Genomic DNA, 23,910 nt, shown 5'->3' on the forward strand with positions numbered 1-23,910 from the left:
TTATGCCAGTGTAAATCGGATTATTTTGTTATTTTGTATATGTAATTTGTTGTTATTTTGTAGGAATATATCTTTATTTTATTTGCTGATTTTATATCCTGATTTTTTTCCTGAGCTCATGAGTTATTTCTTCCAGTTTTTATGTAAGGTTTTTACTCATTGACTCTATTAAGATATTGTCATAGGCAAACTAATTATGTTCTTCCAGGTTACCAAGTTTTATTTTTTTTAAAGTAGTTTTCTTGCTTCGTTTTTGGGCAGGTCCTCCAGTCTGGGGCAGAAAGTATTTTCCTCTTGTCTTCAGGATGCATTGTCTGTTCTAGTCATGCAGTTGATATAAGGCAGACCTAGAGGAGACAATAAATTTCATTTGGCATGTGGATGACCTACCTAATATAAAGTGATAGTCGACAACTCAAATCAGCACAGGGTGTCTCTTCATGTCTTCCACCCATTTCTGATTGTAGTTTTCACTTTGTGGTTGTTTAGTTTGGTAATTTATTTTTCGATTTTGGAAACCTGCCATAATCTGGAGATAGATTTGCAAATCTCTTCTCCCATTATTTATATTCTTTTGGAAGATGTTATTTGTTCATTCATGAGAGACAGAGAGAGATGCAGAGATGGGCAGAGGGAGAAGTGGGCTCCCCACAGGGAGCCTGATGCTGGTCTCAATCCTAGAGCTCTAGGACTCCCTGAGCGGAAGACAGATGCTCAAGCTACACAGGCATCCCTATCTTTCCAATTTATTAGGTTGCCTTTTAATTATGTTGAGTGTTTCCACAGCTGTAAGACAGCTCCTTCCTTGGTGTAGTCCATAGAGTTCATTTTTACTTTTGTTTCCCTTCCCTTTGGAGATTCGAGTACCAGGAACCTGTTTGTGCCGAGGTCACAAAATCTCCTTGATTTTGATGGTTTCTTGCCTCACATTTAGGTCTTTCATCTACTCTGAGTTTGTCTTTGTGTGGAGTATAAAAATGGCCCAGGATCATTCTTCTACTTGCAGCTGTCCTATGTTCCCAACACCACTTGTTGAATAGATTGTCCTTTTTCCAGTTGATAGTCTTTTGTACTTTGTTGAGGATAAGTTGACCATAGAGCTGTGTGTCCATTTATGGCTTCCTTATTCTATTCCATTGACCATGTGCGTGTTTTACTCCCACTATTATACTGTTTTGATTATCACAACTTTGAAATCCGGAATTGTGATGACTTTTGTTTTGATTTTTTTAAGTTTTTTTTTATTTACTCATGAGAGACACAGAGAGACAGAGAGAATGTCAGAGACACAGGCAGAGGGAGCAGCAGGCGCCATGCAGGGTGCCTAATATAGGACTCATTCCCAGGTCTCAAGGATCACGCCCTGGACAAAAAGGCAGTGGTAAAATGATGAGCCACCTGGGCTGCCCTGATTTCTTTTTTGTTTCAACATTCTTTTGCCTAGTCAGAATCTTCTCTGTTTAGTTACAAATTTTAGGCTTGTTCCATTCCCTAGAAAAATGTTGTTGGTGTTTTGATAGGGTTCATATTGAATGCATAGATTGCTGTTGGTGGCATAGACATTATATGAATATTTATTTTTCCACTACAAGAGAATAGACTGTTTTCCATATATTTCTGTCTTCTTTAATGTCTTTCATATGTATTTTACAATTTTTAGACTATAGGTCCTTTCCTCTTTGGTTAGGATTATTCCTCATTATCTGAAGGTTTTTTTTGTTTTCAAATTTTATTTCTTAATTATTTTTCATTGCAGTGCGCTTTGCCAACATATAGTATAACACTCAGTGCTCACCAGGTCAAGTGACGCCTCATTGCCCGTACCCAGTCACCCCTGCCCCCGCTGACCTCCCTTACCACTACCCCTTCCCAGAGTTCCTTCCCAGAGTTCCTTTTCCAGAGTTAGGAGTCTCTCATGTTCTGTCGACCACTCTGACAGGTCCCACTCATTTTATCTCCTTTCCCCTTTAGTCTTTTTCACTACTTTTTATATTCCCTAAATGAATGAGACCATATATTCGTTCTTCTGTGACTGACTTACTTTACTCAGCGTAATAGCCTCCAGTTCCATTCACGTCGAAGCAAATGGTGGGTGTTCTTCATTTTTAATGGCTGAGTAATATTCCATTGTATATATAGGCACATCTTCATTATCCATTCATCTATCAATGGACACCGAGGTTCCTTCCACACTTTGGCTACTATGGACCTTGCTGCTATAAACATTGGGGTGTGGGTGTCATGGTCTTTCACTGCATCTGTATCTTTGTAGTAAATCCCAGTAGTGCAATTGTTGGGTCGTAGGAAATCTCCAGGGGAAGTCGAGAGATTCCTAGTATCTAGAACTAGACATTACATTAAAAATATTGAATTAGAAACAGACATCCATTATTGGTGTCAGGTGGTGAAAGTCAGGGGAACAGCACAAGGTAAACATGAATCGTCGAGCTCTGACCTATTCCCTATAGAGGAATAGTAGCTTCAGATGAATGCCGGTAGACACTTGTTCATGCTTTCTGAGTATCCAATAGCATCTAGTATTAACAGGCCTTTTCCATTACTGCAGGAAGTCCCCAAACAGGGATGTCATGAGATGATGGGTGTCTGGACAGGCTGAAAGTGAGGTGTGGGCCTGGTTGAATTAGGAAAGACAGCTGTGGTTTCAATTTCAACCCACATGTTACCACAGTGGAGTCATGATGGTTTTAGTTAATTAATCTCTGCTCCCTGTTGCAGATAAAATGTATAAATCAAACATATTTAATCTCATTATCCCATATCCCAATGTTTATGAATTTTTGAGGTATAATTTCTCTCTAAGAAAATTAGATGAAAATATCAAAATCATAGATACATTTTAAAAATGATTTAACGTATATATTATGGTAGATTTTCTGTGAGTTCTTAAAAATGCCCATTCTTCTGTTGACATGATGAGCACTGGGTGATATGCTATATGTTGGCAAATTGATTCAAATAGAAAATATATAAAAATATATATTAAAAATAGTGTCAAGGAAAACCCAGGTGAGCACAGACTCCATGGTGTGTTGTGTTTTGTCCTAATCACTGAATGGGTCACCTAATGTTCCTGGGACTGGGGCTCCTCTCCCAGATGCAGGGGCCGGTCTGGGCTATTTTATTCAATAGAAGCTTGCCCTTATATACATGTCATCTCAGTATATACACAGCTTGGGATCATTCCTGTCAAGCTGTTGTGACCAGATAAGATGTGACTGCCTTTGTATATTCATATTTACTTGAAAAAACTATGGTTTTTTATTATGTAATATTCCAGATCAGACTTTGGGTCCACGTGCTACTTTGTAATTGTATTTGTATATAACTCTTGGTTTGTAGGTGTCATCTTTCCCCATACAGTGATGTGAACGTACCCCTTAAATTGTAGAGGGTTTCTAAGTGTCCTTGTGCACATTTTCAGGTGAGTCTAACCCCAGATTCTTGGCCTGTGCTCCTTTCCACCGGACTTACCGCCCCTCTGAAACACCTGAATGTCAGAGTGGCAGGGTTCCTTAGAATCGTGGACCCTGCATGTATTGGGGATCCCATAATTTAGCAAAATTTAGAATTTAGATGAATTTCAGAGAGCTTCAGGTAATGCAGTTCTATTTTTAAGTTTCTAATAACTCAGTCACTGTGTTCCGCTGCAGTTAACCCTGTGATCTCTCTGTAATCGCCTTGATGAGATTACCTGACGTAGAATGAGAACATTCAAGCAGAGTTTGGGATATAATAAACTGGCTTTATCTATGAATTTTACCAAGTATTTTAAGAATTAAGGTAAAACTTTTCAATCTCTTCCAATACATAATGAGAATGGAAATTGCCCAAATTGATTTAAGGAGGGCAGAATGACTCTGACTCATGCAACGGAAACCACAAGAGGGGACACATGGACAATATCTCAGACACAGATAAATGCAAAAATGCTGGCATTCTGAATCCAACAGGACATGGACAGATCGCACAGGACGACCTAGAGTAAACCATGCCTGGGATGCAAGGATTCTTGAACACGCCCAGATCATAAATGGGGCCCCTGTGTTAACAGAGTGAAGGATTGGATGTACATGATTCTTTCCTATGATTCCTAAAACTGCTTGAAAATGTCTAACACACTTTTATCTTCAAACTATCTTAAGAGTTGAGGCACAAGAGCTTCCCTCCATGAAATAGTCAAATTTTGTGAAAAAACCACAATGACCACTGCATTCAAAAGTGAAAACCTGGGATCCCTGGGTGGCGCAGCGGTTTGGCGCCTGCCTTTGGCCCAGGGCGCGATCCTGGAGACCCGGGATCGAATCCCACATCAGGCTCCTGGTGCATGGAGCCTGCTTCTCCCTCCGCCTGTGTCTCTGCCTCTCTCTCTCTCTCTCTCTGTAACTATCATAAATAAACAAAAAAAATTTTAAAAAAAGTGAAAACCTGAAGCCCTTCTGTCAAGTCAGGACCCACACAGGGGGTCATTCCCACCATGAGTATTTAACATGTTATACTGAAGGAATAAACCATGCCACCCCATATGTCAGCTGGTTCCCTGGATTATTGTGAATAAAATCCATGAGAATCATCCAGTGAACAGAGACTTTGAACCTACTGTGTCACCCTAATGCAAGGAAATAAATCTCCTGTGGGAAAATTTCCTTCTCCCTACTCGGAGGTGTGGACCATCCTCTTCACTCTTCAACCATCCTCTTCACTAGAACCATCTGTGGGACACAGAAGGCTGCAGATTCCTCACTAATTCAATGACCCAAATCCAATATTCTGGCCTTATATCTCAACAAACCCAAAGTCCTGTTGTGAAAGAAGCACAAGTGCTGCCTACTTTGGTCATTGCGTTTTATGTTCTAGGGAGCTCATGCACATGCAACATGAAATACATATCCACTTAGGTCTGTCATAAATCTACACCATAATTAGTCCAGACAAATAATCATGTAGAAGAGAAGGAAACCCTTACTGGGGCAATGACTGGTATTCCAATCCAGGAAATGTAGGAAAAAAAGAACAAAAGATAATTAAATCAATAGAATCAGAAAAACAACTTTGTATCCATATGATATGATCTCTTGCAAGGTCAAACCCAACAAGCTACAAAACCAAATCCTTAAAGAACAATTTCAAGAAATCTATAGGATGCAAAATAAACATGCAAAATATATCTAGGTTTCCACACACTAACAAAAATATTTATATTTTAAAGGTTTTATTTAACTGTTAATGAAACACACACAGACAGAGAGAGGCAGAGACACAGGCAGAGAGAGAAGCAAGCTCCATGCAGGGGGTCCAATGTGGAACTGGATCTCTGGACTCCAGGATCACTCCCAGAGCAGAAGGCGGACCTCAACCGCTGAGCCACCCCGGCATCCCTAACAATAAGGTACTTAAAAGGCAATTAATAAACCTTATTACATTGACACCAGTGTTAAGAATATATGTAGGATTAAGTATTCTGAAAAAGGTAAAATACTGTACACTAAAAGAACCCACGTTGATGAAAGATTTTTAAAAACTCAAAAAGAAATGCTAAGGTAATTTTTTTCATAGATTTGAACACTTCATAATGTTAGAAGTCATTACACACAGTGGTCTAGAGATGTAAAGCAATCCTTGTTAATAGTTGTGAAGAATCAAATCTAGGTCTGGTGCTGGTTATATATTCAAAGGACATGCAAATAGGACCATCCCTTCACTGACTAAACCAGTGGAACACGACCCTGCAGCTGGGAGAGGAGCCGCAGCCCCAGGATTCACAGGTGACCCCGTTCAGGGATCAGGAGAGAACACCGATGAGTAAACATGGAATCTTTCCTTGGCTGGATTTTCCTTGTGGCTATTTTAAAAGGTAATTCATGGAGAACAAGACACCTTCAGTCTGTGAGTGGAAGTGAGTGAGAGAAACAAGGGATGTGGGACAGTTTTCTGAACAGGATGTTTTGTATCTACAGGTGTGCAGGGTCAGGTGCAGCTGTTGGAATCTGGCGGAGACCTTGTGAACCTGGGGGGTCCCTGAGGCTCTCCTGTTTGGCCTCTGGATTCACCTAAGTAGCTACAGCATGCAGTGGGTCCGCCAGGCTCCAGGGAAGGGGCTGCAGTGGGTCGGGTACATTAGCAGTGATGGAAGTAGCACAGGCTACACAGACGCTGTGAAGGGCAAATTCACCATCTCCAGAGACAATGCCAAGAACACGCTATATCTGCAGATGAACAACCTAAGAGCTGAAGACACGGCCATGTATTACTGTGCAAAGGGACCCAGTGAGGGGCACTCAGTGTGAGCCCAGACACAAACCTCCCTGTAGAAGGGGATCGGGACCACCAGAGATGCACACTCCTCACCACTTCTGTCTTGAAGGCCCAGGAGCAAGTGCAGATGGAGGTTCTGGGCAGGATTCCTGTCAGGGTCTGGGCTTCTTCTCCAAGAAGCAGTTTCCCCCAGGGAGCCCCTCTGAACATGATTATGGGTTTACCTATTTAGTCTCTTTCTTAGAGACTTAGAAATTCAAGTACAGCACTTGCACTTACTTGTACTTAACTTTTTCTGACCTGAAATATTAATCAATTACAAATAACACCATTCACATCATCTGAACATATTCATGAGTCCTATTGGCACACACTGTGGATCACAGGACTCCAAGCTAACATGCTTCTTGCACACAACAGTGTAGAGGAATCTCCAATCCACAAAATAATAAAGAGCTGCTCTACAAAATGTTAAAATGTCCAGGGAGTGAGAGAAATTCCCAGAATGATATGGTAGGGGTGTGGACTCAGAGGTCACTCACACACTCATACAATCATGAGTACAAGCTTTTATCCCCTTCACCTTCATGTTCATTGGGAGCCAGGCAGACCTCTCATCACATCATAAATGCTGGATGGTGTCAGGGTAGGACACTGGCTCAGGGTGTATGTTGTGGGTCAGTGGTGGGGACGAGGTCTTGCTCTAGGAGGAGCTTGTGTGGAGTCAGAGTCCCAACTGTATCAAAAGCGGGAACTCCTGGGTTATTGTTTCATGTCTTATCCTTTGGGTGGAGGAGACGAATTGGGATGGAATATCAGGGAGCTATCAGGCAATAAAGAATGGACATGGTGTGACGAATAATTTCACTAAACAAGCATCAAACTGGGAAGACAAAAAAAAGACATGATCATTCTAAGTAGACAAATGCCTGAATCACAGGAAAACTAGATGAATAATATATGGAAGGAGAGTGAAATGTAAAATAATACAAATAGACCTAGATCCTACCACATCTCAGATGGAAGCTGTCCTCTCCCCAGGGTCACCAGCTGGTTTTGAAGGTCATGTGTACTCTGTGTACTCAGAGACCAGAAACTTGTACTGAATCCATGAGGATCCTCAGTGTGAGGAGCTGGTTTGGAGGACCTTTGACCTGCAGGGAATAACTCATGGATCCTTCGGGTGCAGATGTCAGCTCATTGTGTGTGACCCCGTGTTGGAACCTAATAGTCATGGGATGTGGGGAGGAGGTGGGGCCTTAGGGGTGCAGTTACATCAGGAGGTGCAGCCTCATTGTCAGATCAGCCCTTATAGTCTTGGACTGGGAAAGTTACCTGGCCCCTGGTCCCATGTAAGGTGATGGGGAAAGGACGGGGTAGGATGTGGGTGCTCTCCAGACACCAGAACTTCCTGCACCTGGATCTCAGACACTCATACTTTCAGATCTGTGAGAATAAGTGTCTGTTGTTTGATCTGCCCAATCCATCTACGATGTTCCAGCATGGGGCACGGGATAAAGTGATTTTTTCTTTATGTAAATTGAATTTACCAACATTCACTATACCCTCAGTGTTCATCACATCACGTAACCTCCTTAACTCCCATCACTCAGTTACCCCATTCTGCAACTCCTCTGTTACAGTGACCCTCAGTTGTTTTTCCCCAGAGTTAAGTGTGTCTCATGATTTGTCTTCCTCTCTAGTCTTACCCCACTAAGTTTCACTCCTTCCCTTATGGTCTCTTTCAATATCAATGAGACCATATCATTGCCTTTCTGTGATTGATTTATTTCTCTCAATATGATACCTCCAGTTCCATCCATGTTGACAGAAACATTATTTCATGTTATTCATTATGTCTGACAGCTATGTAAATCCCATTGTATATATAAAGGACATCTTTTTTGGATATTTTTATTGGGGTGCAATTTGCCAACATATAGCATAACACCCAGTGTTCACCCCATCAAGTGCCCCCCTCAGTGCCCATCACCCAGGCACCCCATTCCCCGCCTACCTCCCCTTCCTCGACTTCTTGTTTTTTTTCCCTATACTTAGGAGTCTAATGTTCTGTCTCCCTCTCTGATTTTCCCACTCATTTTCTTTCCATTCCCCTATAATGCCTTTCATTATTCTTTATTATCCCCAAATGAATGAGGCCATATAATGTTTGTCCTTCTCCGATTGACTTATTTCACTCAACATAATACCCTCCAAGTCCATCCACGTCGAAGCACCTGGTGGGTATTCGTTGTTTCTAATGGCTGAGTAATATCCCATTATATACATAGACCACAGCTTCTTTATCATTCATCTGTCGATAGACACTGAGGCTCCTTCCACTCTTTGGCTGTTGTGGACTTTGCTGCTGTGAACATTGAGGTGCAGGTGTCCCTTCATTCCATTAAATCTGTGTCTTTTTATTTTTAGTGAAAGGGAATAAAGGGTAAAGGAGAAAAAATAAGTGGGAAATATAAGTAAGGGAGGCAGAACATGAAAGACTCCTAACTCTGGGAAATGAACTAGGGGTGGTGGATGGGGAAGTGGGCGGGCTGGGGGTGACTGGGTGACTGGCACTGAGGGTGGCACTTGACGGGATGAGTGTTGAGTGTTATTCTATATGTTGGATAATTGAGCACCAATTAAAAAAAAACTTATATAAAAATAAATAAATAAATCTGTGTCTTTGGGGTAAATACCCTTCAATGCAAAGGCTGGGTCCTGGGGTGGCTCTATTCTCACTTTCTCAGGACATTCCATTCTGTTTTCTGGTATGGCTCAACAAGCCTCAATTCCCACCAATACTGGAAGAGGGTTCCACTTTCTCAATATCCTCCCTTATATTTATTGTTTCTGGACTTGTTGCTTTATCCATTCTGAGTTGTAGGATCTTAGTGTGGTTTTCATTTGTATCTCCCTGATGACAAGTCATGTGGATCATTTTTCTCATCTGCCTGTTGGCCATTTATCGGTCTTCTGTGGAGGATGCCTGTTCATGTATTCTCCCCATTTCATGACTGGATTGATTATTTTGTTGGGTGCTGTCTTTGTTAAGGAAATATCTTGTCCTATTCCGTAGGTTGCCTTTCATTTTGTCGCCTGTTGCATTCTTGTACAGATTTTATCTTGATAAAGTCCTAATAGTTTATTTTTCCCTTTGTTTCCTCTGCCTTTTGAGAGGTGCCTTCGTAGGAGTCTCTGCAGCCGAGGAAAAAGGTTGTTACCTGAATTTGCCTCTAGGATTTTGATGAATTACTGTCTCAGATTTTGGTATTTCATCCATTTGAGATTATCTGTGTGTTTGGTGTAGCTGAAAGGTCCACTTTCATTCTTATGCAGGTGACTGTCCAATTTTTTTCAGATCCATTTATTGATGAGACTTTCTTTCATTAGATATTTTTTTCTTGCTTCTTGAGGAGTAGTTGCCCATAGAGTTGAGGTTCCACTTCTGCATTCTCTGCTGTATTCCATTGATCTATGTGTTGTTTTTGTCAGTAGCAGGCTATCTTGATGATAAAGACTTTATAATAGAGCTTGCCTGTAAACATTGTGATACCCTCTAGCTGTAGTTTTGTTTCTGTTTTTTTTCCCTAAAATGTTTCTACCTGTTTGACAACTTAGAAAGAAATTGAAGAAGACACAATGAGATGGAAAACATTCCATGCATACGGATTAGGACAATGAATATTGTCAGGGCACCTGTGTTGCTCAGAGGTTGAGTGTCTGCAATTGGCTTAGGTTGTGATCCTGGGGTCCTGGGATCAGGCTTTTGGAAGGGAGCCTACTTCTCCCTCTGTCTATGTCTCCTGAATAAACAAATAAATATTTAAAACAAAAAGAAAAATAACTATTGTGAACTATTACTATTGTGAACTAACTACTGTGAAGTATCTATGCTGCCCAGAAATTTCTGCATATTCAAAGCAATTCTTATCAAAACATCCTGGACATTTTTCACAGAATATGAACATATAATCCTAAGATTTTTATGGCCCACACAGAGATATTAGGGACACATTGATGCTCTGCAATTTTTCTGCAGTATTTGATGTGAAAGTATCAGTTAACCACCCTCATCCAGTGAAGGGTGCATTTCTCACCTGGAACTAAGACTAACCTGTTGCAAAACATAGGTATCTGTCAAAAAGTCACAGTGGATACACAGAAGGAGAACAATGATACAAGAGAGCCAGAGATACTCAGACACTTTGGAACTTCAGTTTAAAGATGTTCTTTTATAACGTTTCCAGAAGATGAGGATTTTCTTTTATAACGTTATAAAAGATGTTCTTTTATAACGTTCTTTTATAACATTATAAAAGATTTTCTTTTATAACGTTTCCAGAAGATGAGGATGTGATGACCCTGTGGATTTGTGTCTCACCATCACCTTACAAGGTTGTGTTGTACTGATGGCTGTTAGGTGTGTCCCTTGTCACTGGATGAACATTTGGTGCCCCATGTCCTCATTTCAACCCACCTGCATCTGTGACTCCCTGTGGACATGAGAAAAGTTTCCCTTTAGGATTTCCTCATTGGAACCCCTCAAGGGACCTACATGACTTATTAACCTCTTATCATTTTATTTAAGTGCAATCATTTTGTCATGGAATTTGCAATAAACAGGTAACATGACCTGGTTATGTCAATATCTAACAGCTCTACCATCCTATTCCATAGTCTACATGTGAAATTACATGACAGTGAAGCTATTTCAGGGAAGCATCCTTGCTGTCCTGTGCCCTCCTGGTCTCTGCCTGTCCCAGGGGGAGGCCAGATACTGGGCTGTGTCCACGGCTCCCTGTACTCCTGGGCCTGTGCTGTTTTATTTGCCTCCCAGCGGGGTAGCCCCCTCGCCACGTAGCTGCCGCCCACGGCCCCCTGAGCTGCTCCAGGGCCCGCACAGCCCCCTTTACGCGGATCATCAGCTGGAGCCCCTCAGAGCTGCTCCTGGGTCCAACCCTGCGTGCTGCAGCCCTTTAGGGAGTTTTGCACACTCTTCCAGGGGCGCAGGTGTCTGTTAGTGTCCCAGGGAGCCTGAGGGCATCCCCGCCCTCCTGAGGTCCTGCCCTAACTCCCTGAGAGTTCTTTTCTGCCCGGGAAGATTGGAGAAGCTCCTGCATCTCTGGGATGGTGCTTTCCTGTCCTGCGGGTACACGCCCCGGCCTTAGCCCGGCTCCTTGAGGGGCCACTCGCCTTGGATGCCTTTTGTTTCTTTATTTCTCCCCCCCCCCATCTTCCTACTTTGATAGAAGCATGAACTCTTCTAACTGTAGGATTCCAGTAGGATTTATTCCCGGGACACAAGCCTGGTTCAACACTCGTAAAACAATCAATGTGATTCATCATATCAGCAGGAGAAAAACCAAGAAACATATGATCCTCTCAATAGATGCAGAGAAAGCATTTGACAAAATACAGCATCCATTCCTTATGAAAACTCTTTAGTGAGTAGGGATAGAGGGAACATTCCTCAACATCTTAAAAGCCATCTATGAAAAGCCCACAGCAAATATAATTCTCAATGTGGAAGCAGTGGGAGCCTTTCCCCTAAGATCAGGAACAAGACAGGGATGTCCACTCTCACCACTGCTATTCAACATAGTCTGAGAAGTCCTAGCCTCAGCAATCAGACAACAGAAAGACTTTAAATGCATTAAAATTGGCAAAGAAGAAGTCAAAGTCTCCATCTTCACTGATGACATGATGCTCTACGTAGAAAACCCAAAAGACTCCATCCCAAGATTGCTAGAACTTATACAGCCATTTGGCAGTGTGGCAGGAAACAAAATCAATGCCCAGAATTCAGTATTTTTAGATAATGGTTTCAGGCCTCATGTTTGTTCTGTTTTGTTCATTTTTTTGTTTATTCATGAAAGAGTTTCATGTTAATGATAATACTAGTAATTTTGTAATTTGTCTTGGTTATCCATTATTTGCACTTTTAAAATCTTAGAAGTTTGTTCACGGTCCTTTCAATTTTTTGGTGTCAGTAATTTCTTCTCTTTGAAATCAGATTATATTTATTAAGGATTACCTATTTTCCTAGAATCCTGTGTCTTAAATTTCATTTTTATTTTCCATATACTTATTAAATCTCCCAGAGTATTTTTATTTGTCTATACAAATATACAAATATTTTTTGTTCTAATGATTTTAATGTTAAGTTAATCAAAATATCAATTGTGTTTTTATATGATAGTAAAACTCCACATTCATATGGAAAAGAAAGTCACATGAGAGTCACCATATAGTTTTATGAAATTAGAACAATAGTCAGGCGTCACACATCCCTCTACAGAAATATATTATAGTTGCACATTAAGCATTTCAGTGTGTGACTGCCTAATGTTAGATATGTAGACATTGGAGCACATTACAGAGCCCAGTAGTAAACATGTGCATATGCAGTCAGAAATTCTTCACCCAACTGGATATCTAAGAGTGCACAGTGGGGAAAGGATAGTCTCCATAGCAAATGGTGTTGGACAGCCTCATGTAAATTATGACACTTGGTCCTTATCAAACATCACACAGATACAAGGACACAGAAAATCTCAAAAGGGATTAAAGAGTTAAGCATAAGTCTCAACCCTACAACTTATACATGTAAACTAAGGGGAAAACATCGTGATATTTGCTTGGCTGTGATTTATTTGTTTTTTTTTTTAAGATTTGTTTATTCATGAGGGACACAGAGAGGGGCAGAGACACAGGCAGAGAGAGAAGTAGGCTCCATGTAGGGCGCCCGACCCGAGACTCAATCCTGGAACTCCAGGATCACGCCCTGAGCCAAAGGCAGTCGCTCAACCAATAAGCCAAAGAGGTGTTTCATGATTTATTTGATATAACATTAAAATCACATTCAGAAAAGCAAAGACAGATGAGTGGAGGTACCTCATGCACAAAGTGTGCAGAACAAATATTAGCAGAGCGAGAAGGAAGCCTATGAAATGGGAGACAGTGTGTTCAACTATATACTGAGACGGATTTAGTCTCCAAAAAACAGAAGGGACTTTTAACCTCAATAGAAATTCTGAAAAAACACAATAATAACAAACCCAAATCCCTCTTTAAATAGTTCCTCAAGGATGGGTCACCTGGTCAACTCACGTGGATAAGGAATCTAACTCTTGGTTTGGAGTCATGTCGTGATCTCAGGATCCTGGAATTGAGCCCCAGGTCAGGCTCTGGTAAGGGAACCTGCTTGAGATTTTCTTTCTCTCTCTCCTACTCCTCTCCTTCTCTTTCTCTCTAAATAAATATATAAAATATGATTTTTTAATCTGGACAAGGTCTTCCATATCTATTTCTCTATAGAAAACAAACAGTAGTGGGATCCTGTGTGGACAGTTGATTAAAACTGTGACCTCACTCTGTTCCCAAACACTTGACCTTTTTTCCAGCTGAGTGAGAGGAATGTCTAGACCTCAGGATGTGGGGAGATATAGTAGCAGGAGACAGGTGGACTCAGTGGCGGTGTCTTAACCTAGTCCTGCTCACCTACAGGAAAGAGCCAGAGACAGAGACGCTGGAGAGGACAGTTGCTGCCAGAACACATGTCAGACGCTCAGAAATCCCCCATCAGAGGACAAGCGGTGGTTAGGTTCCGTGTTTGGAGACTCTGTACTTGATGACATTGTGCACAGGAGGGCAGCATGCAGCCTGATGCAGAGGAGCTCATCATCTGAGATTGGTGAAGAGGGAGAGAAAGCCAACCATACAATAGTGACCCTTGCCTGGCTGTATGAATGCCCCAGGCTGCACGGCCTCAGTCATCCCTGAGACGGCTGACCTTCATGGAACATCATGTCCTTGAGGTTCCCCTGGGATGGTGGGTGCATCAATAGTGTGACTTCTTATCGTAGAATCCTGTTCCATTGATGGATGTTTTCTTCCTGGGATTATTCTTTAAATCATGAAGGATTCTGGGGATGCTGTTAGCATCTAACAGAAATGAAGACACTATAAATCCTCACATGCCATTTTTACATGAACATGGGGTTTCATTATTCCGGAGCACCTTGTGAGGAGTGGGATTTCCAGGTCATGTGGTAGGTTATCCATCTTTAATTTCAGGAAGAACAGAAAAATGATTTTCCAGGGCTTCTGTTTCATTTTTCATTCCTACTTGCAGGGTTGACGCCCAGGTGTCCTACATGCTCCACAGGATGTTCTGGTCAGTGTTTCTTTCATACCTGAGCCCTTGTGATGAGTGTATAAGGCATCTCATTGTGGTTGATGTGAATTTCCCTGACAGACCCTGGTGGGAGGTGCTCTCCTTGTGCTTACTTCATGTGTCTATACCCTCCTGTGTAACGTGTCCACACAAGGCTCTGCCTGTTTTATAGATGAATGTTGGCTTATCCTGTCAAGTGCCCCACTCAGTGCTTTCATGTTTGGTTTTATATATACTAATAGTGAGTCTTTATTTCAACGGTCCTGTTTTCCTTTGAATATTCTTTTATTTTTTTAAGTTTTCATTTGTTTTATTTGTTCATGGGAGACATACACACAGAGAGAAGCAGAGACATTGGCAGAGGGAGAAGCAGGCTAAATGTGGGAAACCCGAGGTAGAACTTGACCCCTATAGTCTGGGATTATGCCCTGAGCCAAAGGCAGGCGCACAACTGCTAAGCCACCCAAGTATCTTAGGATTCTTTTCCTTTTACTGATTTTATTTATTTATTCATGGGAGATGCAAAGACGCTGCGACAAAGAGTGAGAAGCAGGCTCCTTCCAGGAGTCTGATATGAGACACGATCACCAGATTGGAACAGGACCTGAGTTGAAGGCATGCGCTCAACTGCTGAGCCACCCAGGCATCCCAGTACTTTTGTATTCTTATAGCAAATGCCCAGTAGTGTAGTTGCGGGATCATAGGGTAGGTTTACTATTACCTATCTGATGTCGCACACAACATACGTTTTCCCAGAGCGGCTGCACCCTTGCCCACCCACAAGGGCCTCAAATTTGGTTTCTCATGTCAGTCCCTTTGACCCTGCCAAATGAGACAGGACTTCTCTTCTGCCTCCAGATCCAGCAGCTTCCATCCCTGAGGGGATCACATGCATCAGGGGGACTTCCAGCTGCCCACACCATCCAACGTGCAACTACAGCAATGAAAGGAAGACAGAGTTGTGATAATAATATTCCCACAATCCCTGTCCTTGTGGAGAATGCCCGACCTCCTGCCCAAAGCCCGTGTCACATGTTGAGAGGTGCTTTCCTCTCTATGTCACTCATTAGGGAGAATATGTGCATGGACCACATATGTCACCATTACTTACTGCAAAATAAAATAAAAATTGTGCAACATACATTCAAACACAAAATGAATCCACAGGACTGAGGTAAGAGATGGGAGGGAAATAAATTTAGGTGATTTTGACATAAAATTTCAGAGTCCCCTCTTGATCTTCAGCATATAAAGCAGAGGGAATTCCACACAAATTTGAAGTGGATCAGAGCAGAAAAGTGGAATTGAATTCCTTAACCTTGACATTTTCTCTAGGTCTGTATCTTCCTCTGTGTGTACAAATACCAGTTCTAGCTTCTGCTCCAGAATAACAGCTTTATGACAAAGACGTCACATAGGATGCTGCTTCTGGGTCTACAGAGAGTGTCTGTGGTGTGGGCTGCAGCCACTGTGCTGTCCTGTTTTGGCTGCTATTTTCTTCAGTCCAGGCATCTACACAGGCATTTCTGGGCTTCAGTGGGCTGTATGTGGTCCGTTGCCAAAATGTGGTGAGTTTTAACTGGATGTGCTTTGTTCTGCTTGTTAAATGAGCCCTGATACCACCTCCACTAGAACTGAGGCCCTGCAGAATTCTCTGGTCCTTGAGATGAGTGGACCTGCAACACACAAGTGCAGATGTGGCTCCAGTAAATGCTTAGTTGATGTAACTGGAGAGATTGCAATTTTTTTTTGCATGTAGGGATAGTAACAAACAAGTGTCAGCAACTTTGTCCTTTGTACATGTTATAGTGTTTTTCATATAAAAATAATATTTCTAATTGAGACTCAATAGATAAGACCAAGAAAATGTGTCCATATGACTCCTTGGAGAATACTTCTCAAAGGAGAGGAAGCCAAGACCCTGGCAGCAAACCAGTCCGTAACCTCCATCTGCACCTGCTCCTGGCCCTTCAAGTGACAACTAGTCAGGAGTGTGCACCTGCTAGGGGCCCTGATCCCCTTCTACAAGGAGGTTTTTGTCTGAGCTCACACTGAGGTCCCCTCACGGTGTGTGCACAGTAATACACGGCCGTGTCCTCAGCTCTCAGGCTGTTCATCTGCAGGTACAGTGTGTTCTTGACATTGTCTCTGGAGGTGGTGAATCGGCCCTTCACAGCATCTGCGTGGTATGTGGTACCTCCATCTTTGTTAATTACTGAGACCCACTGCAGCCTTTTCCCTGCAGCCTGGCGGACCCAGCTTATCCAGTAACCACTGAAAGTGAATCCAGAGGCTACACAGGAGAGTCTCAGGGACCCCCCAGGCTTCACCAGGTCTCCCCCAGACTCCACCAGCTGCACCTCACCCTGGACACCTGCAGACACAAGACATCCTGGTCAGGAAATGGTTCCACATCCCCTGTATCTCTCACTCACCTCCACTCACAGACTTAAGGTCCCGTGTTCTCCATGAATCACCCTTTAAAATAGCAACAAGATAAACCCAGTGGAGCCCAGACTCCATGGTGAGTTGTGTGTGTTCTGTCCTGATCCCTGAATGGGGTCCCCTGGGGATGCTGGGCTCTGGGCTCCTCTCCCAGCTGCAGGTTCGGCGATGGGCTGGTTTAATCAGTGGAGGGAAGGCCCTATTTGCTTGTCCTCTGAGTATATAGTTAGCTCCAGACTTAGATGAGATTCTTGACAAGTTTCATAAACATGATTGCATTACATTTGAGGTCAAATTTTTTAATGCCATGTAACGATACGAAGTGTTCTAACATGTGAACAGAATTAGCTTTGCATCTCTCAATGTCTTATTAAAACCCATTCAGCAATTTAGGTAATTTTTAGTATATAGCATGTTACCGCCTATGGATATTTAATACTAATTATTTTAATTTTTTGCCAGTGTGAAAGGAATATTTTGTTAATTTTCTTTTCTTTTTTCTTTTTTATTATAAATTTATTTTTTATTGGTGTTCAATTTACCAACATATAGAATAAACCCAGTGCTCATGCCGTCAAGTGCCCATCTCAGTGCCTGTCACCCAGTAACCACCACCCCCCACCACCTCCCCTTCCACCACCTCTGGTTTGTTTCCCAGAGTTAGGAGTCTTTCATGTTCTGTCTCCCTTTCTGATTCTTTTAGATAATTTGTTGTTAGTGTGTGGAAACATAGCTTCATTTCACATGTTGATTTTATACCCTGAAGTTTCCCTGAAATAATTAATTTTAACAGTTTGTGGAGTTTAAAGGGTTTGCCTCTCCTGCAGATCATGTCATGTGGAAAAAGAATTTTTGCCCTGTCTACGGATTTAAATATAATTTATTTTATTATTGCCAAATTTATTGGTTTGATCTTCCAGTCATTGGAGCAAAAATATTTTCCTTCGTTTCTTCTATGTTCTTTGGTCTAATTACTCGGTAGACAGAAAACTGATCTAAGGTGAAATGTATTTCATTTTGCAAGTGCATGAGCTCCCTAGAATACAACACCCAGACAGTGACCAAATTATGTACCCCTTGTGTCACTTCGACAAAAAACATTGGGTTTGTGTAGATATAAAGTCAGGATATTGGCTTGAGTCAGTGAATTAGTAATTAGTGAGGGACTGACAAGGGTTGTTTGCCTTCCAGTTCCTAAGGTCCTTATTCTGGTGCTAAGGATGATTCTGCCATCCAGGTATAGGGATGGGAAAATGCCCATGTAGATTTATTTCTTGCCATCAAGGGGAAATAGGAGGCCCAGCCTGTCTCTCCACTGGTTGATTCCCAAGTGACATTAGTTCACAACAACCCAAGGGACCAGCTGATGTATTTGGGGTGTCACAGTTTCTTCTCCTTCGTGGTACCAAGATGAATACTCATGGTAGAAATAAGCATCCTTGTGTGGCTCTTGACTTGACAGGAAGTCTTCAGCATTTTACTGTTGAATATGGTGTTGGATGTGGGTTTTTCCATAAATTACCAGGAACGCAGATCTATTTTTATCTCTTTAAGGAACCTCCACACAGTTTTCCAGAGTGGCTGCAACAGTTCACATTCCCACCAACAGTGCAGGAGTGTTCCCCTTTCTCCACATCCTCTCCACCATTTGTAGTTTCCTGCTTTATTAAATTTCCCCATTTTCACTGCTGTGAGGTGGGATCTCATGGTGGTTTTGGTTTGTATTTCCCTGATGGCAGGTGATGCGGAGCATTTCCTCATGTACTTGTTGTCCATGTCTATGTCTTCCTCTGTGAGATTTCTGTTCATATCGTTTGCCCATTTCATGATTGGATTGTTTGTTTCTTTTCCGTTGAGTTTAATAAGTTCTTTATAGATCTTGGAAACTAGCCCTTTATCTGATATGTCATTTGAAAATATTGTCTCCCATTCTGTAGGTTGTCTTTGAGTTTTGTTGACTGTATTCTTTGTTGTGCAAAAGCTTCTTATCTTGATGAAGTCCCAAAAGTTCATTTTTGCTTTTGTTTCCTTTGCCTTCGTGGATGTATCTTGCAAGAAGTTACTGTGGCCAAGTTCAAAAAGGGTGTTGCCTGTGTTCTCCTCTAGGATTTTGATGGAATCTTGTCTCACATTTAGATCTCTCATCCATTTTGAGTTTATCTTTGTGTATGGTGAAAAAGAGTGGTCTAGTTTCATTATTCTGCATGTGGATGTCCAATTTTCTCAGCACCATTTATTGAAGAGACTGTCTTTTTTCCAGTGGATACTCTTTCCTCCTTTGTCGAATATTAGTTGATGATTAAGTTGAGGGTCCACTTCTGGATTCTGTATTCTGTTCCATTGATCTATGTGTCTGTTTTTGTGCCAGTACCACACTGTCTTGATGACCACAGCTTTGTAGTACAACCTGAAATCTGGCATTGTGATGCCCCCAGCTATCGTTTTCCTTTTTAAAACTCCCCTGGCTATTCGGGGTCTATGGCCATACCACCCTGAACGTGCCCAATCTCGTCTGTTCTAATGATTTTTAGGTTGATTAAGTTAATCAAAATACCAATTGTTTTCTTACATAATAGAAAACCTCCATATTCATATGGAAAAATAATGATGATTCTGACCGTACAATTATCAAAAATAAGAGTTCTCAGTCATTTGCATCCCTCTAGAGAAATGTTTTTTATTTTATTATTTTTGTTTTTTGAAAATATTTTATTTATTTATTATTTTTATTTATTTTTAATAATAAATTTATTTTTTATTGGTGTTTGATTTGCCAACATACAGATTTCCCACCCCTAGTTCATTTCCCAGAGTTAGGAGTCTTTATGTTCTGTGTCCCTTTCTGACATTTCCCACACATTTCCTCTCCATTCCCTTATATTCCCTTTCACTATTATTTATATTCCCCAAATGAATGAGAACATATAATGTTTGTCCTTCTCTGATTGACTTATTTCACTCAGCATAATGCACTTCAGTTCTATCCACGTTGAAGCAAATGGTGGGTATTTGTCATTATCTTTTCATTTCTGTTTTCTTTTTTAAAAAACCTTTCATCAAAATACATCATTTTTAGTACGGTATTTTATCTCCTATTGAAATTTAATACTAAATATTCATTTTTGATGCTAGCTAAGTTATATTTTTGTGAATTTTATATAGATGATTTTTCTAAGTGTTTGGAATCATAGCTGTATTTGTTTATTTTATATCCTGAACATTCCCTGACATCATTAATTAATTCCTAGAGTTTGTGGAATTTGTAGGCATTGCCTCTTTAGCAGATCACCTCATATGGAAACAAATAACTTTTCTTCCCTCTCCTGATTAATTTTTAATTGCCTAATATTCCTCAGTAGGTCTTCAACCTGTTGTAGCAGAAATATTTCTCTTCTGTTTTTCTGGTTTCTTTTTCTCATCTAGTAAATCAGTAGATATAAGACATATCTAAGGAATGATGCATTTCATTTTCCACGTGCATGAGCTATGTAAAATACAACACTCAGACAATGAACACTGTAGGCAGCCCTTCTGCCTGTTGGACAATACAACATTTGGTTTGTGGATGTTTAAGGCCAGGATTTGGGTTTGGGTCAGTGAATGAGTGAGGAACTGACAAGGGTTTTCCGCAGAGCCTTCTGGGCCCTACAACCCTACTCTGATTCTGAGGATCATTTTTCCCTCCTGATACAGAGAAAGGGTTGTTCCCACCGGAGGTTTATTTCTTGCAGTCAGGGGACTCACGGTCCATGACTGGATTTCACTTCCTGAAACAGTTTCTCTACCAGTGAGTTCACGCGTAAACTATGGACAGGATAGAAGAGCTGAGATATACTATAAACACCAGGTCATGCCACCAGGATGGTGTAGAAACACTCTAGAAGAATGAATGTATATAAACATATAAATAAAGGATAAACAGTTATTGTAGGTGTTTGTGGATTTCCAGTAATGAGCTCATCATTGGAAACCTCCCTTGCCTATGGAGAGAGAGTAACAGATGCAGGTGGGTATTAGGTTGGGGACATGGGGGACCAACGTCGTTCCCAGTGGTGAGGCACACACCTCCCAGCAGTCAGTATAATACAAGTCTGGAAGGAGATGGTACCACTCAAATCCCTCAGGGTCAACAGAGACACGACTTGCCAGAATATCATTACTTGGATCAATGTGTCACTAGGGTCATAACCTCTTCTGGCTGCTGTAATATTGTGCAAGGACTGGGTGGATGTAAACAACAGACACTCAGGACACCTGGGTGGCTCAGTGGTTGAGCATCTGCCTTCAGCTCAGGTAGTTCTGAAGTCCCAGGTTCGAGTCCCTCATTGAGCTGCCTGTGTGGACCCTGCTTCTCCCTCTGCCCCGTCTCTGTGACTGTCTCTGTATGTCTCATGAAAAATCAATAAATCTTCTAAAAAAAAAGAAAAAGGGATGCCTGAGTTTTTCTGAATAGAATAAATAACAGAAGGATGAAGAGTTCCATCATTCTTCCTGCCTGGAGGCTTGATTTGGAACATCCATGTCCTCTTGCCTTGGAGACAGTTACACATGCACGTCTCCAGATGCTCCAAAGACAGACTACTTCAGAAGCACACAAGAATTACTCCACTGGCTTCACTGGGTCCCCACCTCATGAATGTAGATCAAGGCCCTCTCAGCCTATTCAGTCATGGGAGCCAATGTGATGGGTCCAGTTCCTCAGAAGAACTCTTAAAAATTCATGCTATTACCTCTTGTGGGTTAAAGTAATTTCAGAAAGATGCCATCCTATGAAGTCCTGAGAAGCAAATTGCTATTCTAAATGGATTATGTTTTGTGTTTGGGACAAGAGCTGGTTGAGGATACTGAGCAGCTATGAAATCCTAGAGAAACGTCATGATGCAAGAGGGGAGAGACATTTGGGGCTTGGGCTCACTTGGCAGAAGTCAGTTTCTGCTCATTCTGGGGGCAATTCTTAGAAACTTTGCAGACAGGCAAGTGTAGATGGGATCTGAGGGTGATATCATCATGTATGTAAGACAGGCAGATAATTATTTTCACTAAGGGATATTCTAATAAAATGAGTACATTTGAAGTGAAATTTTAAATTTTAATTCATGTAGTTATTGATATAGAGTCAACTATTCATAATCACATATTTCAGTATTTTGTCCATCAATAAATTTTACTTTTAGGTATTCTTTATGTAAATATTCTATATAAAAAATATTACACACCCTGTAGCACTCCCTGTCCTACCTGCATTTAATGTAGTTCCTTGAACAAGGCGACCCCATCCTCTCCGAGAAAGCCTTCCCCAGATCCCTGTGCATCTGCTCCTGGGGCAGGAGCCTTGTGCTGCATGGTCCTGAGCGCCCCCTGTAGCCCAGACCCCGACTTTGCTTGTAGGACACCGTCTGGGCTCAAAAGGTATTTACTGCAGTGTCTCCACTCAAGTAGTACATTGTGAATGGGCACAGAATATGACCTCCCAAGTGTGTCTCTGGAATTTATGCTCCTCGAGAAAGAGCCAATGCTGAGATATACTGATCCTCCTGACCTCTCAGGTGAAATCAATCTCCCAAAGGAAAACCGTCTTCTCTGATTCAGGAAGAAACATTTAATTACCATAGGAAGTAAGATTTTAGGGCCAAAGGAGCTGTAAAAGAAACCTTACTCCTCTAGGAGTTTACTTCCACAAATCCACATTTCTATCTGTTGTCATGCCTTCCAATCCCCACCCTGTAGAGAGGTGCAAGTCCTTTCACTTTGCTCACATTTCTGTGTCTTTATATTTCACAAGCTGCTATACATGCAAGATTAATACTATTTTTCTCCTATTCGTCGTATGTCCAAGTAATTATTAACCCATCCTAAGAATATAGAAGGGAATGAGAGAAACCTTTCTGCCCCAACAATGGGTGTGTTTTTCCTTCAGAGAGCTCTTCCAGTGACACCATGTGTTCTGATATCATCTGCAATAGTGACCTGGGTTCCTAGTTATGCACAGTCTGCAAGGAGACCCCAAGCAATGGTCCTCTGAACTTCTGGTGGAGACATTTCCCTGTAGCCCCAGATGCACTGAATGTTCACACTCACCATAAGACTAGGAACTGTCAGGGCTTTGGGGAGCCCCTTATCGCCTTTAGGTTCCTGGGAAGTTTCCTGAAGGTCACATCTGATTATTTTTTTATGAAGACACATGCAGCTCATAGCACACTGCAACTCCACTGTCCACACACACACACACACACACACACACACACACACACTGTAGCTGATATTTGCAGCCAAGATCCCAATGTGCCCTTCTTCCCTGCACCGAGCTCATGGGCAGCATCCTCCACATGGATGCTAGGCCTGGATATGTGACTTGTTTCAAGTCAATCCAACTAAAGAAAATATGATTCAAGCAGAGTTGGGAATAGTGTGCATGTTGGGTTTGTCTGTCCTCCAAATGCCTGGGATCCTGCAAGTTTGTGGATATGAGGGCTCAGGCCTGCTCTTCAGATGATAATTTCCAGGCTGACTCACCCTGTCTTTGCTTCCAGCACTGTGCCCCATACCCATTGGAAGGTCTCCATAAACATCAAGTCCCTAGATTTCTCCTTTCTCAGAGGGCATAGCCAGGACCCTGATTTGAGGCCATGGATGTCAGGAGAGGGCAGTCACCCCAGAAGCAAATAAAGGATATGATGCAGAAATAGGGTTCCTGGAATACTGCATGTTGGATCAGCATCCCCTAAGTGACAGGGAAGGATTTCTGAGCAGGTGGTTTCCCTCTTGGAGATCAGTTCCTGTCTCACCTGTGCAGATGGGCTCATGTGTATGTCAGGTTTCAAGAAGAGAAGAGCTGCACATAAAAACCAGAGGGGAGGAGATGAATCTGCTTCTGGTTTGAATAAAATGCCTCCTGACTAGAGCTTGATGACGTGTGTATATGGTACTCATGGGTCTTCTTCATGGTGAGCAGTGCTTTGGGGCCTGGGGGCATTCTGGTCATTGCCACAGTGGATATCGTCCAACTTGTTCTC

At 41.8% G+C, this 23,910-nt stretch overlaps 3 gene segments (V, D, J or C); all 3 read right to left on the bottom strand.

Moving 5' to 3' along the window:
• The window catches only part of LOC112930265 (immunoglobulin alpha-2 heavy chain-like), a 1,136,867-nt gene that overhangs the window by 616,024 nt on the left and 496,933 nt on the right, over positions 1-23,910 (bottom strand).
• The window catches only part of LOC112930321 (immunoglobulin gamma-1 heavy chain-like), a 931,325-nt gene that overhangs the window by 474,499 nt on the left and 432,916 nt on the right, over positions 1-23,910 (bottom strand).
• LOC112930269 (Ig mu chain C region-like) overlaps positions 1-23,910 on the bottom strand; it is a 551,713-nt gene that overhangs the window by 419,027 nt on the left and 108,776 nt on the right.

Source organism: Vulpes vulpes, chromosome 6 (assembly GCF_048418805.1).
Source record: "Vulpes vulpes isolate BD-2025 chromosome 6, VulVul3, whole genome shotgun sequence".
NCBI classification, from domain to species: domain Eukaryota; kingdom Metazoa; phylum Chordata; class Mammalia; order Carnivora; family Canidae; genus Vulpes; species Vulpes vulpes.